A 16,444-nucleotide genomic window follows, 5' to 3' on the forward strand; every position below is an offset into this window, starting at 1 on the left:
TTGTTGTAGCTTGCTCTTGAAAAAAAAAGGCAAGAAAACTAAGAAAAAAAATGGGCAAAGTCGGTTTTGTAGCTGGGACTCGCGGCAGCAGCAGCAGCCTTGCCTCTATCTATCCATCAAATGAGTCATAAGTGTACAGACTTCCGCCTGTCTAGGGTTCAAAAAACTTCAAATTAAAAATAAAACTGAAAAAAAAAAACACAGATTTGCGGCGCAGATTTGTGTAACTATTGCTTGAAGCTAAGGTTGTTGCCATCATCAGTTATTCAGGTATTTCAATCGCTCTCCCTCTCTATCTCTCTCTCTTATATACATATTTGGTTTTGTGACCTTTTGATTGGGTTTTTTATGCTTAACACAAGCCTGTTGTATCTTCAATTTAACAAAATTGTATAATTTTTGCTTTTGTTAACAAATTGTTTTGTACTTATCGATTGTAATTTTTGCAAATTTATCAATCAAGAGCTTCCACTTTACTTTCATTGCGAGGAGTTTGCTATAATCATTTCATTTCATCTTTAACATATCCCTCTTCCCGTCTTAAATTACTTTCTTTTAGTTACATTAATTTCTAAGCGTTTCATTATTTTATTTGATTTTAATAACATCTCCTCGTTCTCGTTGAAAGCTTCATATACACACTTTTGTCATTAGTTCATAATAGATGCCTGAATCTCCTTAATTAGATTAAACTCGCTTAAAAGAATTTTCCCCTCTAGTTCTTACTGATCAAAGTGCTCAAAGTTTTTGCTGCGCTATAGTTATAAATTTTCAAAAAGTTTGTTAACCATCTTTAATCATAATTATATATATTCTAATCTCTTTAGCTGTTTTATAATATTTTTCTTTTAGTTTCCAAACCAAGTATCTTTGGTCTTACAGTTTTTTTTTTATTTTCTTTCTTTACACGTAAACTATTTTTCACTCATGGTCAACTTTATTTGCAGGCTCCTTGGCTTTGTGCAACCGCCCGGAGCTTGGCAACTGTCCATATGTGGGCATCTGTTGCTTTGGCCAATTTATGATGTCAGCTACTGTAAAACCCGCCATGTCAACTGTCGACAACGACAGCAACAACACTAAAACAAACAATGGCAATAGCAATGGCAAAACTATTTAAAATAACAACAGACAAGTCGTTAACGTCATGGAATTATAATTAAAAATCTGAACAAGCCGTCGGCTCTGGCAACGAACTCTCCGCTCCTTCAGCAATACGGCGCCCCTGTCTATTAAACAACATTATTATCATCGTCGTCGTCATCATCGTTATAAACACTGTGGTTTGTATATTTGATAATTGACTTGGGCTTAATGCAATTAACAAAGCGTATGATTGAAAAAATATATAAACTCCATCATCGATATAATGATAAAAAATTAATTTAACAAAAAAAATAAAAAAAAAAAAACAAAAACAAAAACAAATATATATGAGAATTATTGTACAGATAGCAACAACACACATTTGTTGTCATTTATACATGGTTGTATTTAAAAAGTAATATAAGCATTAATAAGTTAATAATCGTTCACAAAGCTTTGCCGCCAGAGGCTGCATAATTAATGCGGCTTCTATTTGGAGGAGGCTGTTAATAGATTGAATGAATCGGAATTATTGGATGACGAGCACATCGCATTGCTTTGATAAGGTCTTTGATAATGTTTAATATGAATATTGATGATATCATGCGATTAAGAATACAACAGCAGAAGAAGAAGCAGAAATAAACAAAAGAATGAACAAAGAATTTGATTGACTTTTGGTCTGCTGATATGCTAATCCTTTACATAAACTCAATCAATCGACAGTTTTCACATTGCGGAAAGCAAACGCGTTTCTACTGAGCAACAACGAAAACGAAAACAAAATCTTGAGCGCAGCGCAACTAACCATGAAAAGCAAATAATCAAAAACCAAGCCGCATGCTCTGGTCCGGCCGGCCCGGGCCAGGCGAGGCGAGGGCATTAATTACCTACAACATTTTTCGTATGCCCAACTTCCGGCAGATGAGCGACGACTAAATCTAGCATATAACTATGATTATGAGTATGTTTACGATTATGATCATCAGCAAGTGGACTTTGGCAGCGATGCTCTCCCCAGCTAGACCAGCCGGATGGCGGACGTAATTGCTTGCCATTATGGCCAAGATGTATGAAAAATGGTTGGCAAAAGTTTGGGCCAAGCGACGCGCATACAACACGAGTCGCGAGTGCAAACATGACGAAAACAAATAAAACAAGAAAGAACGGCCAACAATGGTAAGTCGAAGATTAAATACACTTTCAAATCAGTTTTCCATAAAAAAACACAATTTTATTGTGAGCGTATATAGAGCTATATAGCTATATGATTAGTCTGATGTGTATACGATTGTTCCCATATGTAAGGAGCGTAGAAGAGCTCGTATATGTTTAAGAAATCGTGAAAAAAAAGCCAACGATATGTTTCGTTGATCATTCCCAAGCAGCTATAAGATATAGTGATCCGATCTGAAATCTTTCGGACCAACGTACATGGACATATCGATCCGACCATTTATACTGATGTACCCTCTAAGCGAGGGTATAACAAAAATCTGTGTATACACACCATTTAATTATGCGCATAAAGCTAATTAATTAGCGCCAGGCAATCTGCCGTCGCGACGCAATCCATGACAAATCAGATAAGAGAGACAGGTGTGCAATAGCACGAGCCAGCTAACTTAGCCTCACATGAAGCCAGAGCCATGATTCAGCCAAAAGCCGAACTGCATTTTAATTAAACATCGCAATGGAGCCACTCATAATATATCATATGAAATGTTTGCGGCGATAATGTGCGATATATAGTACATATATATATATACATATGTATATATATATATGTATGTATATATGTATATGCATGTGCGACTAACCTATTCGCAATGGATATAGTGGAGAAAGGTTTTGTAGATATGCATAGTATTGTAATATGAAGCTCCTAATAGATGTTCATTAGCTGCATATTAAGCGAATTGAGCGATGATCTAATCACCAAGCAGTTAATTATTAACATTGAAAGATGGTAAACAGCTGAATTATTCATGGCCAAAACTTAAGATAAGCCATTGTCAAGGCTCCTTGGAAATAAACTTAGAAGTTGAGCTCATCACTAAACTCTAAAGAATCAAAGAAGCAGAAGAATCTATGAGTTGAGAGTGCATAGGGTTGCCAGCTCAACAGAATTTATTAAATATATTTCTTTTCATGGAGTTGCCAAGCATTCTATTAACTGCGCTTTGCACTCTACACCTATTAAAAATGTATTCAACTTCATAGGGTTGCCAAGCTACCTCAATTTTTAACCGCAGGCTTCTCCTTTCACACACAACAACCCAGAATCAGTTTGCGCATTATTACTGTTTTGGAAAGTAAAGTTTCAACGGAATTGTTCGGCTTCTTCAGCCAAGTCCTATCCATTTACTCTTTAACAAAGTTGTCTAACTTCTTAACCTGCTACCCAACACTAGACTATTTAAACATCATGACTATTCTCGATCAATGTTTAAATAGTACATACGTATGCTTGATATATATATATATCCAATAGGGTTGCCAAGATTCTATTCCCATCTGAACTTTTCTACTCTTAAACAGACTCTTAACTTGAGCTTAAGCTCAGAGTTATGCTCAACACTAGAATTCGTAGGCTAGCTCAACGCAACTGTGGGAAATTCATTGCGATGCAAATGAGGGCCGGATGCGATATTAATTAAATCTTTGTATAAAACAAAACTTTAGCTCTAGATCTGATTAAGTTTGGCGCGAAGAAGAAGCGAAGACAACTTTTCAATTTACTGTTGTCAAAGAAGTGAGTACTGTTCCCCCAACCCCTACCCGTGCCCGGTGACTCGTCTTGCCAATTTATTTTCATTGGCAAACATTTCGCCAAGGACACTAGAGCCAAAAAATAAACATATACACAATCAGCCCCTGTCCAATAACCCCTCCCCTATTTATATCCTCTAATGTAAGACTGAGTATTTATTTTTTGTTGTTGTTTTTTTTGTCTTGCTGATGGAAAGTTGGAAATACTCTATGGCTGTAATTTTGGAGCCTACCCCTAATAGACTTTTAATTACCCAGTTACGTACCTTTGTGCTTTGTTCTGCTGGCGCTTCGGGGCCGTGTTGATTTTTGCGCAATGACAGCATGAAATTACCATTAATTTTGGGCCCTGCAAATGGCGAGACGGAAACAGAAGCTGAAAACAAAATAGATTAGCATTAGCACAAGTATTATATATATATATTATATATATATTTATAGGTACAGAGATTTGCATGAGACAGGACCGAGCAGCTAGAGAGTGCGATGGCGATAGTAAGAGTAAGAGTGAGAGTGTTAGCTATATATACATTTACAACTATATAAGTAAATCGCGTAAATGCCTCGGTTGCATGTCAAGCTGGCATTAAGTGCCACCCCGTAAGTGCCTCAATCAAGGCGGACTCGCCCCAGCGGGGCACTCAAATTGAATAGACTGGCGACACTTGATATGGCGCAAGGCAACAGGACTATCTATCTATAAGAATTGACAACTAGCTGGAATTATTTGTCACACAAAATTAGCGTCGAGTTCTGAACAATTCGAACTGAGTTGAGATTTTTCCTAGCGCGCGCATCATTTGTCAATGCGCGCCAAATCGTCGAGTGACAGGCAGCAATAAAAACAATGCGACAGGGGATATTGTAATGGATATCTAAGGGTGGGGTGGTGGGGTAGGCGGTGTTTAGCGTGTTTGAGCGAGCGACTTCTCCAAGGGGGTGTGATAGCTCGCGGGCTGTTGTAAGGGCGCTGGCACACTGTGTTAATGTGTTTGTATTTCTGAAATTGAGAGATTTACATGAACTCATCGCTTGGCGATTTTGTGGGCTTTATTAGCATAGGGAATGTCAGCTATTCATATGTATATCGAGTGAAAGATAAGCTTTTAAATCGCTTTCAATACCCTGGCTAGGGCTCATTTGTGCCCACATTAACCCATGTTGCTGTCACAGCTAACGGCTGCTTTAACACATTGTCAAACTGGTTGGGCTTTCGTATTTTACACAGTTGTTAAAAAGGCTCTGTAGTTCGGCTGACGGTTCAAACCTCGCCTTAAGGCTTGGTTCGTGAACCTGGATTTGCCCATCTGCTAAAACAGGTTTTGGGTTCTTCAAATTTATTCTACATATTCTTAGCGCAAGCTTTAAAGTTTTGCAACATTTTCAATAAGCAAAAGAACAAAAACCAAAAACTGTGAACTAATGGGTCAGATCAGTTTTGGGCTCTTTTTATTCAATCAAAAAAAGTAAAGTTGCTGGTTTAAACCGTTTTGGGTTTAAGTTGTTTTGCAATCTCGATAAAAGATAACAGCATTTAAGTTCTGGTCAAGCAACTTGAAACTTCTTGTCAATTGAACTGCATATAATTCAACATTTAACTTCCACTCAAAGCTAAACTGCCGTGTCAACGGACATGAACTTTGACAGGAACACAATAAAAAGGACACTCAAATGTTGTGCACTCAGCTCTCAGGTCTCAGCACTCAACTAGAGCAGCCGCCACTTGAAGTGGCACTTAAGTTAATGCGCTCGGCAACATTGCAAGACCCATAAGCCAAATGTCTGTTAGCCGCCAAGTGTCATATGTTGCTCGCAATCTCAACTAATTTTGGCAGCTGCTTTCAATCAAACAACACTCGACGATTGTCAATTGTATACGGCTTGTCAGTTGTCGCACAGCCAATGTTGAGTGTTTCGAGTTAACCTGCCATTTGAATACCAATTTCGATTTCAATTTCAATTTCAATTTCAAATTCAATTCCCAAAAACCAAACCAATTCCAATTGCCAGCCGGGCAAGTGACCCAACTTGAACCGCATACAGATTGATACTTGAATGCGTTATGGCCAAAACATACTCGATTTCGAAGCGCGGCCCAACTGACATTCCAATGGCATTTTGTGCGCGTCATTTGGGTTTTTCGGCTTTTCGCCTCAATATTTTTTCAGTTCATTTTTTATGGTTTTGCTTGCTTGTGCTTTGCATACTTGAGCAGCTGCTGGCACTGGACGGGGCAGAGTTGGAGCATTAGGTCAAAGCAATGGCCATCCTTGCATTTAACCCTCACCCCCACAATTATGAACAGCAATTGGAATGCAGCTCTGCGTTTTGTTTTTTTTTTTTTTAATGTTTAGCTTTTTTGTATGCCGCGCGGCACGCGTACAATTTATATCGAATGCCCTTGAATCGCATAGTACATAGCGTATTTTGTTATTTTTTAGTTGTTGTTTTCATTTTTTATTTTTATAGATATTTATGGTGAGCTGTTAAGCGTTTAGTTTTCAATTTCAATAATATATTTATAGCCAGAAGGTCGCACGCAGGCGTTGACAATTGTAGCCTGGCCCGCAGCCCGGCATTACCATAACTAAACTATCGACAATCGGCAACATAAGAGTTAATGAGCGGCAGCTTAGCAGCAGGCAATGGCTCATAAATCATATTTAACATATCTAAATACTTTATGTATTATGCATTTAATTACAGCTGAATAAATTACAATTGAGCTGAGCTTGAGTCCCCCACTTGGGCGACATTCCATGGCAGGCTGCCCGTGGGCTGTAGCTCGAGCTGGGGCGAAGAACTTGTTCAAATTATACGTTATATTGAACTAACATTGTCACAAAGATAACGGCAGCCAGCCAGCCGCGTCATAGCTGACGAAGTGCAGGCGACACCTATATCCGGCTCCGACTCCGATTCCGATTCCGATTCCATGCGCATATTATACAAAATGTTGCCGGGGCTATGCCTGGGGCAGTGCCAGCTGCCATTCAATTAGAATCTTGTCAATGCCCTGCGCACCGCAGCTGTTAACAGGCAGCAAGGCAGCCAGCCAGAGTATCCAGGACATCTATTGAATATGTTGTGCCCCTCTCTGAACCATTGCCGTCTTCCCGGTCTCGAGCTGCATGTCGCCCATTTTTCGTATGACAAAGCGTGCCATTGTTGATCTCCTGCCCAGGCACCGCGCCGTCGCCGATGTAGTAGCAGCCCATCAGCAGCTACCACTTAACCAAGGCAAGCATCCATCCATCCACACACAAACACACTCACACACACACACACACACCCACACCCACACACACACACACCCACATAGCATCGCAGAGCAGGCACAATGGGTGAACATCAATATAGATCCAATGGGACCTGTTCCTAGTGCATGTTGAGGAAACTTCATTAGAATTTCCTATTGAAACAATATTTTAAATGATCGATTTTCAACAATCGTTTAAATGTTCTAATTTTTTTTTCTTTTTGATACATTTTACTTTACCGATAAGCACAAAATTTATGAGTATTAAATTGATCCCTATCGATTTATATAAAAACTGTGTTTACCCAGTTATCGATAATCGCAATGCGATAAAGAAAAGTAAGAGTGCCGCACACTTCAACGCTAACAGCAAATATCGACATACACATTTATCGCCAAGTGATAAGTTATCGATAGCCACATTTATAGTCAAACGAAATGTTACCGATAACAACATTTATCGTTAAGCGATAAGTAATTTATAGTCACATTGATAGACTAACAATAATTGATCGATAACAACATTTATCGCTTAGCGATATGTTATCAATAGCCACATATATCGACAAGCGATATATTTTCGATATCGTTTTCTCTGTTTTCATAGCTCTGTGCATCCTTGAAGCTAGCTAGCTACCTCCCATGGTGAATTTCTCGACGGAGTCGCCGTTTGCTGACATGTCAGAAATTTTAACTGGCAATTTGCAGGAAAACGCACGCGACGCACGTACAACACGACCAGACACGGCCAGCCGGCCACGTGGACTGCTGCAGACGGGAGGGCTGGGCATCGGGACGGGGAGGAGCGCGCGCACAGGAGCCACAAAAGGACAATCTGACAGGCAGACAGCACGAACGATTGGGTAGAGCGGGAGAGGCGGGGTGGGACAGACAGGCGAACAGACAGTGATACAGAAGCAGCAGCAACGTCCTCAGCAATTTCCATGAGCGTGTGTGTGAGAGCCAGTGTTTGTGTGTGTGTGTGTGTGTGTGTGTGTGTGTGTGTGTGCATGCAAGTGTTTTCTTGTTTTTGTTGCTTAAAACATGGCACAATATGTTGCCATGTCTGCCACTCCTCCGCTGCCGCCCCCAGCCACGCCTCGCCTCGTTGCGAGTCTAGCTGCCACTTGAGTGTGTGGCGCTCTCTCTGCCTGTGTGTGTGTGGTGAACATTTTCGGTAATGGTGTCAAAATAATTTGGGTTGTCATTTGTTTTGTCGGCCACCCAAAAAGGTAAGCCATATAAGCAAGCAGCGAACTGTGGCTAGCATTGTGGTGGAACTCCAGAGGGCGGTGGTACTATGTGGGAAAAAGCTTTTCGGAATTTGCCGGGATACGAGGTCTCCGGTCTCTGTCTAAGCTCATAATCAGCAGCGCTCTGCCTTGGTCAGGGCAAGCAGCCGCATTAACCATTTGCGATTTTTAATAAGCAGCCAAACGCAGGCAGCTAATAAAGTATAAGTGGCGAGTGGTGGCAGGGGGTGTACGGGCGTACACTGGCAACAGGAACAAACACATACACACATATGTAAATATGGGAGGGGGTTGTAGTGGAGGCAACGAGATTACCTTTTGTATTGTTTTTGCTTAGCTTTTGTTGCTTGACGCTTGTTTGGATTTTTATTAAATTTTCGTGAGGGCTAAGAGGAACCCTCTTTGGCTGTATGCGTGCGTGTTTGTTACTGCAAATATTAATTGATTTTCCTGTTTGCTGCTTCAACTCTGTGTGTGCTTACAGCTCTCATGTGTGTGTGTGTGTGCGTGGGTGTGGGGGTGCATCAGAACCTTTCGCGCAAAGCAATTTTTCCAATTTTCAATAGCAGCAGTTATCCCAAAACAACGCAGCACGCCCGCAACTCTGCGGCATTTGCAGACGCACAGTTGAATTCAATTTTTGTTTCGGTGCCGATTCGATTCGATTTAAAGTTTTTCAGCTAGCTGGCAAACGCGGCGTATGCGTAACGCGTTCCAGCAGAGGGCCAAAAGCCAAAACTTAATAAAAAATGTTGCCTACTTTTTAGCTGAAGCAAGTCAACGAAAAGGGCGAGCGAATGCAGCGACTTATGCTTGATTTATGGACTTGCTGCCGCAACTAGCAGCAGGCCAAATGAATTAAATTTGCTGCAACATATGGCTTGATATGATTTGACAGTTTCTTCATAACATTTTCCATTCGTCTATTTGTTTTCTTTTTGGTTTTCATGCGCGCAGCAGAGACAACAAGTTAAATGGCGTTCTACATTTTTGATTTCTCTGGCATTGCTTGCATCATAAATCATTGCCTAGGTGTGGCAAGAACAACATCAGTCTGCCCGATAATGAATTGTTGTTCTCATTGTTGTTGATTGATGCTCAAGATACAGCAGAAACAGGCTTCCTCACAACGCTTAAATGTCGCTTCAGCGGGCTGAGGGCTGTGGCATGCAACAGCTGCCAATGCCAGTATACAGTTTGGTTTGGTTTGGTTAGTCTGCAGCCCCTAAAGCACATCGTCATCAGCATGAAGAGCCCTTTGTTTGTTTGCTAATAGCTTGTTAGCCATTTCAAAAACAATTTTCTAACAACAACAACTACAACAACAGAAAGAAGAAGCTGGGACAGACACAAGCAGGGACATGTGTCCTCCTTACTAACTTATCGGCCCGTAGCTACCAGCATTGGGGCTTCCCAACCAGTTTCCACTTTCACTGAGCCGCTGCTCTGCTCTGTCATAATTCAGGCAAGCAAAAAGGCACCGAAAAAAATCAGAATACTATACGCACACGCCCACACACACACACACGCACACACACACAGACATATTGACAGCTTTGCCATAAATTTCAGGTAGCAGCAACAGCCAAGGCCCCAAAACACCCATAACAGACACTCACACACACGCCCACACACACAGCTTGTTTTTGCTGCTCTTTTCTTTTTTCTCCGCACAGTTTGTTGAAGTTGTTGCCAAGTGTCGCACTCATTCTTCGTATCATTCATACGCCACGTGTAGCCGGGCAGTGAAAACAAAACTGTCAAACAAAGCGATGGGAGATTACGTTTACGAACGCAAATATTTGATGCACTGTGCACACGGCAAAAAAATTGAAGGCAAGTGCACTAAAGATTGTGGGCTGACGCCCACTTAAACATTCTAACCTGAATTTTTGTCATTGAAGTCGAGTGCACTAAATATTATTGCTTTACAGACCGTTAAATTAAATTACAACTATGTAAGTTTTTGTTTTTGCTCGCTTTTTTCGCATTACATGCTAAATTAGTTTTAAAATTGGACCCGCTTCCCATTAATGTCGCTAAGCTTTGATAAACGCTTCGATCGCTTGATTGAACCAAAGATTTCTTAAAATTTGGTTTTTACCAATCCGTGTCATCAGGTGTCATAAGTTTTATAAATAACATTTGGACTGTGCGTTGATCATCAATCAGTCGGTCAATCAGACAGTCAATCAGTCAGCTTTTGGAAACAGGATTAAATTATGTGTTCGACCGGGTAAAATAGGGTTTCCCTTTGTTTGGACTGTGCGTTGATCATCAATCAGACAGTCAGTCAGCCAATCAGTCTCGTTAAATAAAATTATATACATATATAATGGCATTAAACTTATATTATGATTCGATCAACACTATATGATCGGATAAAACTGTGCTTAGATCATACATCAATCAGTCAGTCAATCAGACAATCATGACAAACAACTTAATATACATAGACAGGAGAGCTTTTTTTATGTATAAATTGTAACCTGACAAAATTATATTTTCGTACATATACAATGTGTGCGTTGATCATCAATCAGTCAGGTATGACTTAAAATGTATATATGTATATACATATATATATATATATACATACATAGCATAGAGCTTTCAATGATACACGACCGGATAAAACAAAGTTTTCTAACATTTACCATCATCAATCAATCAATCACGACAAACAAACCTAAACATATATATCTTTATATATAGATGACACAGGATTTCTGTTCTTTCACATGGATTCTTTTCACATTGTGCGTCATTAGAAAAGAACAATTAACTTGTCATAGCTATTTATGTAATATATTTGAAAATTGATTGATGCGAGTGTAAATGTGTATTTGTATGCATGTTGATATTTTTGAAAACACATTAAAGCCCTATTAAGTGATAAATAACTATTTATGCACAAATAACTATTTGTGCTTTATATATAAACAATTGGCAATTTTTTCGCAAGAGCGCATTAGCAGAGTAATCCACAACAATTGACATTAAAAACTGAATTCACAATTTAAATACTAAGACAAAATGCAAAGATGCCAAACGCGCCTTTATCGGAACAGCCTCAGGTAATGTTAAAAGATATATAAATATTAAAGTAATCGGTGTTCCAAGTTTGGCATTACAATTAGCTAAAACAAAAATTTGCTATTTATAGCGACAATATAAAAGAAAAAATATGCTCAAAAGGAACATTAAGAGTCATTTGGGTGGAAGCAAGAGTGGTCTAGCTGGGAGTGCACGGCTGAGAAATACCCTGAACTCAAGTAAATGTGCACAAAAACTCACTTAAGGGAGAATTTATTAAAGAATTTAAGAATTGTATATTAAGTATGCTATACGAGAGCTAGCATACCAAATATGGTGTGTGTAGATCTTGTAGTTCGCGAGTTAAGCTTAAAAACCCAAGTCTCAGAAGTCTCATATCGATATTTTTTATATCTGACGACATATAGAAATAAAATGAAAAACTCGTTTTGTGTATGGAATAAGAGAATATACATATATATTCAAAATATGAAGTCTCTAGCTTTTGTAGTTCCCGAGATTGACAAACATTAGCAAAGCTCGTGTTTCTGATCAAGCCACCTGCTGCCTGTTACATTTGCACAAAACCTATATACCTTCCTTTGCCCATTTGCAATGGATTGAGGGTATAAAAAATGTAAGGCCTGCGGCATGGCCGCCGTATAAATGATATGCGCGCTATGCCAGCCGAGGGGAAGCCCTGTTTGGCTGTTGTGCCTTTTTGTGGCAGCCGATGGCTGTTATTACTTTGTTTGTTTAACTTCAATTTTGCCAGCTTGTTGCTAATATTTCATCAGAAAGGGTTGGCCAACCGGACTGGGCAGAGGGGAGCCGTGCTACCTTTTGACAGTAGCCGGGCGCCCCTTTGCTCGAGTCTTTTAACGCTGCTCCTTTTGGGTTTACTTTTTTTTTTCCACGAAGTTTGAACAAGTCTGTCGCTGCTGCAACCCTTGTGCACATCCGGTGCTGAGGCCCCAACCCAATATGTTTCGGAGCCTCATTGACACCCCAGACCCAAGCCGAACACATGTCGTTTTTTGTTTTGGCAAATTAAAATTCACTTAACAACATTTCGTTTTAGTTTTAATTTTTATTTACAAATTTTCCATTGTATTCTAATATAGGGATTTTTTGTATTTGTATTTGCTACGCAAATGGCCCAAATCCTTGTTAAGAATTTATGAGACCGTAAAGCCGCAGACGTGACCCATGCAATTTGCATTCTGTTAAGTGGAGAGCTATAGGGGCATGTGGCTAGGCATGGATATAGATAGATTCGTGGGAATGGGTGCGATGAGTGGAATATTGCGGGCGTTGCCACGTTCCTCGCCGCTAGCCAGATGCTTCGTCAATAATGTATAAGCATTGCGGCAAAAACTTATTCAAAGGTGGGGCTGCCACTTAGAAGGTTTTCCGTTTGTGTCTGTATTTGTGTGCGTGTGTTTGTGTGTGTGTGCGCGCTTAAAAGCTCGCACACTCTTTGTCTCGACCTGCTTTTACTCAATTACAATCAATTAAAAATCAATCAACTCAAATGTAGTGAAAAACAATTTTTAATTGAAAAGCAGCAGCCAAAGCAACAATCGAGCCGAGCAGCCCGGGCAGAAGAGCTTCAATCCCAGCTGACCGGGTCACCTGAAAGTGCTCACGGAGAGTGCTGAGCACTACACTTCAAGTGGTTTTACAGGCGCATACACCATCAAACACTCGCACACACACAGATAGAACACACACCCATATAAAGTAGCCGAAAGCAAAGTGCATGAATATTTTATGAAGATAAATAAGGATAAAAACTTCAAACGACCACGAAAAGTGGTCGCCGCTCCGAAATGGACCTGGGCCAAAGGATGCAGCATCAGCACCAGCAGCACCCAGAGAAACGAGAAACGAGCAGCGGGCGGACAGCACAACAGCACGTCCAATAAAACAAAGAGCGAGCAATAGTCGCCATAAGAGCGTGAAGAGAGCGAGATAGTGAGACAAACAGACAGGCAGGGCAAGAGGCAAGAGGGGGCGAGAGCGGGAGCAACTGGACATTCACATGGCGTATGAGCAATGTGTTCTGTGAATGACATTTGCATTTCACCTTTTCACATTTTCACATTTCCACGTTTTATATCCTGCGCTGATCACACAGGCAATATTATTCGAAAAACGAAACTGCACTCAAAAATTAACTGAATGCAAGGGAAAGTGAGAATTTGGTATGATGAGCATGAGAAACATGAAGTTTGTTCGCACCTTTCAGACATTTTTCATAACTGACAAATCTCGAACTTTCGGCATTGTTAAAGTTTGATCTGCGATACGAATCTATAACTTTAAATAAGAATTGAAAAACTCTCAGCTGGATCTTGAATAAAAAGATATGAATATTAAATATAAATATATATGCAATATTTCTTTACAGTTGCATAAGTTAAGAAATATGCGCGATTTTTTATTATATTTATTTCTGCTTATTTATGAATAAATGGAATATATGGTTTTTGAGTTTGATATAAATAATATTTTCTTGTGTTTTATTTGAAGTAGAACACGTTGCGCCATTAAAAGGCTTTGGCATGGACTATGTCGCAGCTTTTGATTAAATAAACTGAATATACTATAATCAATCACAACACAAAATTATCGCGTATAAAAACTGGCAATTATGAGCTTTGACCTAGTAAATGCATACATTAGGCTCAAATTGGAAACCGGATTCTTTTTATTCAGCTTGAATATTTCATTTAATGACACTTTATATTTAATATTATTTACTTGTGTACACAACAATATAGTACTTATAGATAGCTTCACGAAACTATCTGACCGCTAATGTTGTCTGTCTGTCTACATTATTTATTTTTAATGAACTTTGCATTATGAGACAAACAACGGGGCAGACGACGTCGTCGACAACTGACCAGTGAAATAAACTAGGTACACAGAGCGAAACTCATTTCAAAGCTATTAGCCGGAAACTGCAGAAATAGCAACAACAATAACAACAACAACAACAACAACAACAATGACAACAATGACAATGAGAGCAACTACTCTGTGGAATGAATCGCAACGTTGACTGCAAAACTGCGCTGGCAACTACTTAGTTACATTCAGGCCTCGTTACAATTTCTTTGGCCGAGGCGTTCGTGCGTAGAGACAGACCCCCCGCAACCTCCCTGCCCAAGTCTGGAGCCCAATCCTGTGGCAGGATCACAGCGAGTACTTGGGTACTGCCAATTCATTTCTGCATTGCGCTGCCTTTTGTTTGGCCAGCGAGAGTCAAGTGCTTGAACGGAACGAAGTCGGTTGGGTTGGGTTGGGTTGGGGGTTGGGGTCAGGGCGGGGGTCAGGGTGGCAAGGCGAACCACTCAATGTAATGAAGGTCATTAGAAATGTGCCCGGGGGCATGTCGCACGCACAACTCATTTGCACTTGGCCAAGTTGCAGGTCAAAAAAAGAAGACGCAAAGAAAAAAAAATGAATGTGCGTAAAGTACAAAGCAAAAGTTTTCTTTCTTTCTTTCTGCCATTGGGGCCTCTCATTGTTGGCAGCTTTGGGTCATTAGGTGACGCTTGTCCATGGGCGCAAACGTAATTAGTCGACAGCGACGATGAAGACGACGGAGACGACATCAAAACATGTAAAGTAGGGCGACTGACGCTCGAGTGACCCAACGAGCCATGCCCCCAATGAATGGCGGGTCCCCAATGGATCTGCGTCTGGGCCCGCGTCCGATGAGAGCCAAGACTTGGGCAAAAACTTGGTAATTAGGATGTTTGTGCTGACAGACAGACAGACAGACTGACACGCAGACGCGCAGACAAACGAGGCGAAAAGAAAGTGAAATGGCAAATGGCTGTCGAACGGGTTTGTTCTGGGGGCATTCAACAAGAAGCCCAAGTCAGAAGCCGTAGCCAAAGCCAAAGCTAAAGCTGAAACTGAAGCTGAAACTGTCTGAGCAAAGATGCTAATGTTAGCTGCGTGATAGCGCAGACGGCATTCGCAAATTAAGTTGACATCTAAGGTTTAACTTTTTTAATTAGATTTTATCATTATAATCGAGTCACAGTTGGCAGTTGCAGCAGTCAAGTGGCAAAATTGAGACGCTGCCCTGCCCCCGTGCCCTTAGCCTTTGCATTTTATTATTATTTACATTTGCCAGTTTTTGGACATTTTGTTGCGCTGCAAAGTAGGCAAGCATTTCGTTGCCTCGTTTAGGTGCCAATTGCCCGGCTCATTACTGCATGCAGCTTAACGGGTCAGCATAATGTTCCATGCTCCATGCTCCAACCAATTTCATATTGCAACAATGTGGCTTCAAGCGCTGCCTTTGCTGCACACTCACTTGCAACTGAAAATCCCATTGAATTTATAGCCCTTTCCTGCCACTTGACACACACTGCGAAGACTTGAAAAAAAAACAAAGTGTTAACAATAAAAATGACGTTTGCCAAACCGATTGCAGCTCTGCCGTTTGAATGGGGCAACTGAGCAAATGTTGCAACTGTTAAGAAGAAAGAAAACTTTACTTGGGGTTAGCCGAAGATTAAATACCCTCACATATACACAACTTTGTGTATTTAATGTGTACTTAATTTTCGACTGACTGAGCCATTTGTTCGACTGATTAACTGATTGATTAACCTAGCACAGTCGAAACCCCAAGAGCTAGGAAGCTAGAAAATTAGTGGAAAACGGTTGTATGAAACTTTTTGGCTCACCAAACGGCCTTGAATTACTTTTTACTTCAATCAACTTCCGACGGATTGATCGCTATATAACCAGACATTTATTACTTACAATATTTTAAATATCTTAGGGACATGTTCGCCAGGATATTTTCATACAAATTTACTGCAGAGCATAGAGCATTAAAATGGAAAAGTACTCGCACCTGTATTTGTGATTCATGTTCATGCTCATACTTATGCACATACTCATACTCATACGCATACTCATACTCATACTCATACTCATACTCATGCGCATACTCATACTTATACTCATGCTCGCACTTGCGCTCGTAAGTAAGCTGCAATGTTGA

At 40.3% G+C, this 16,444-nt stretch overlaps 1 long non-coding RNA gene across 1 annotated transcript in view; it reads right to left on the reverse strand.

Annotated features, from left to right (window-relative positions):
- The window catches only part of LOC135428517 (uncharacterized), a 55,679-nt gene that overhangs the window by 9,850 nt on the left and 29,385 nt on the right, over positions 1–16,444 (reverse strand). Inside the window, exon 3 of the long non-coding RNA XR_010436264.1 lies at positions 4,125–4,234. This is a non-coding gene — a long non-coding RNA (uncharacterized LOC135428517). The remainder of the gene's footprint in view (positions 1–4,124; positions 4,235–16,444) is intronic.

The sequence above is a fragment of the Drosophila montana genome, unplaced genomic scaffold, assembly GCF_035044405.1.
Source record: "Drosophila montana isolate Dmon_TW-CO22-7 unplaced genomic scaffold, ASM3504440v1 contig_2481_1, whole genome shotgun sequence".
In the NCBI taxonomy this organism is placed as follows: Eukaryota; Metazoa; Arthropoda; class Insecta; order Diptera; family Drosophilidae; genus Drosophila; species Drosophila montana.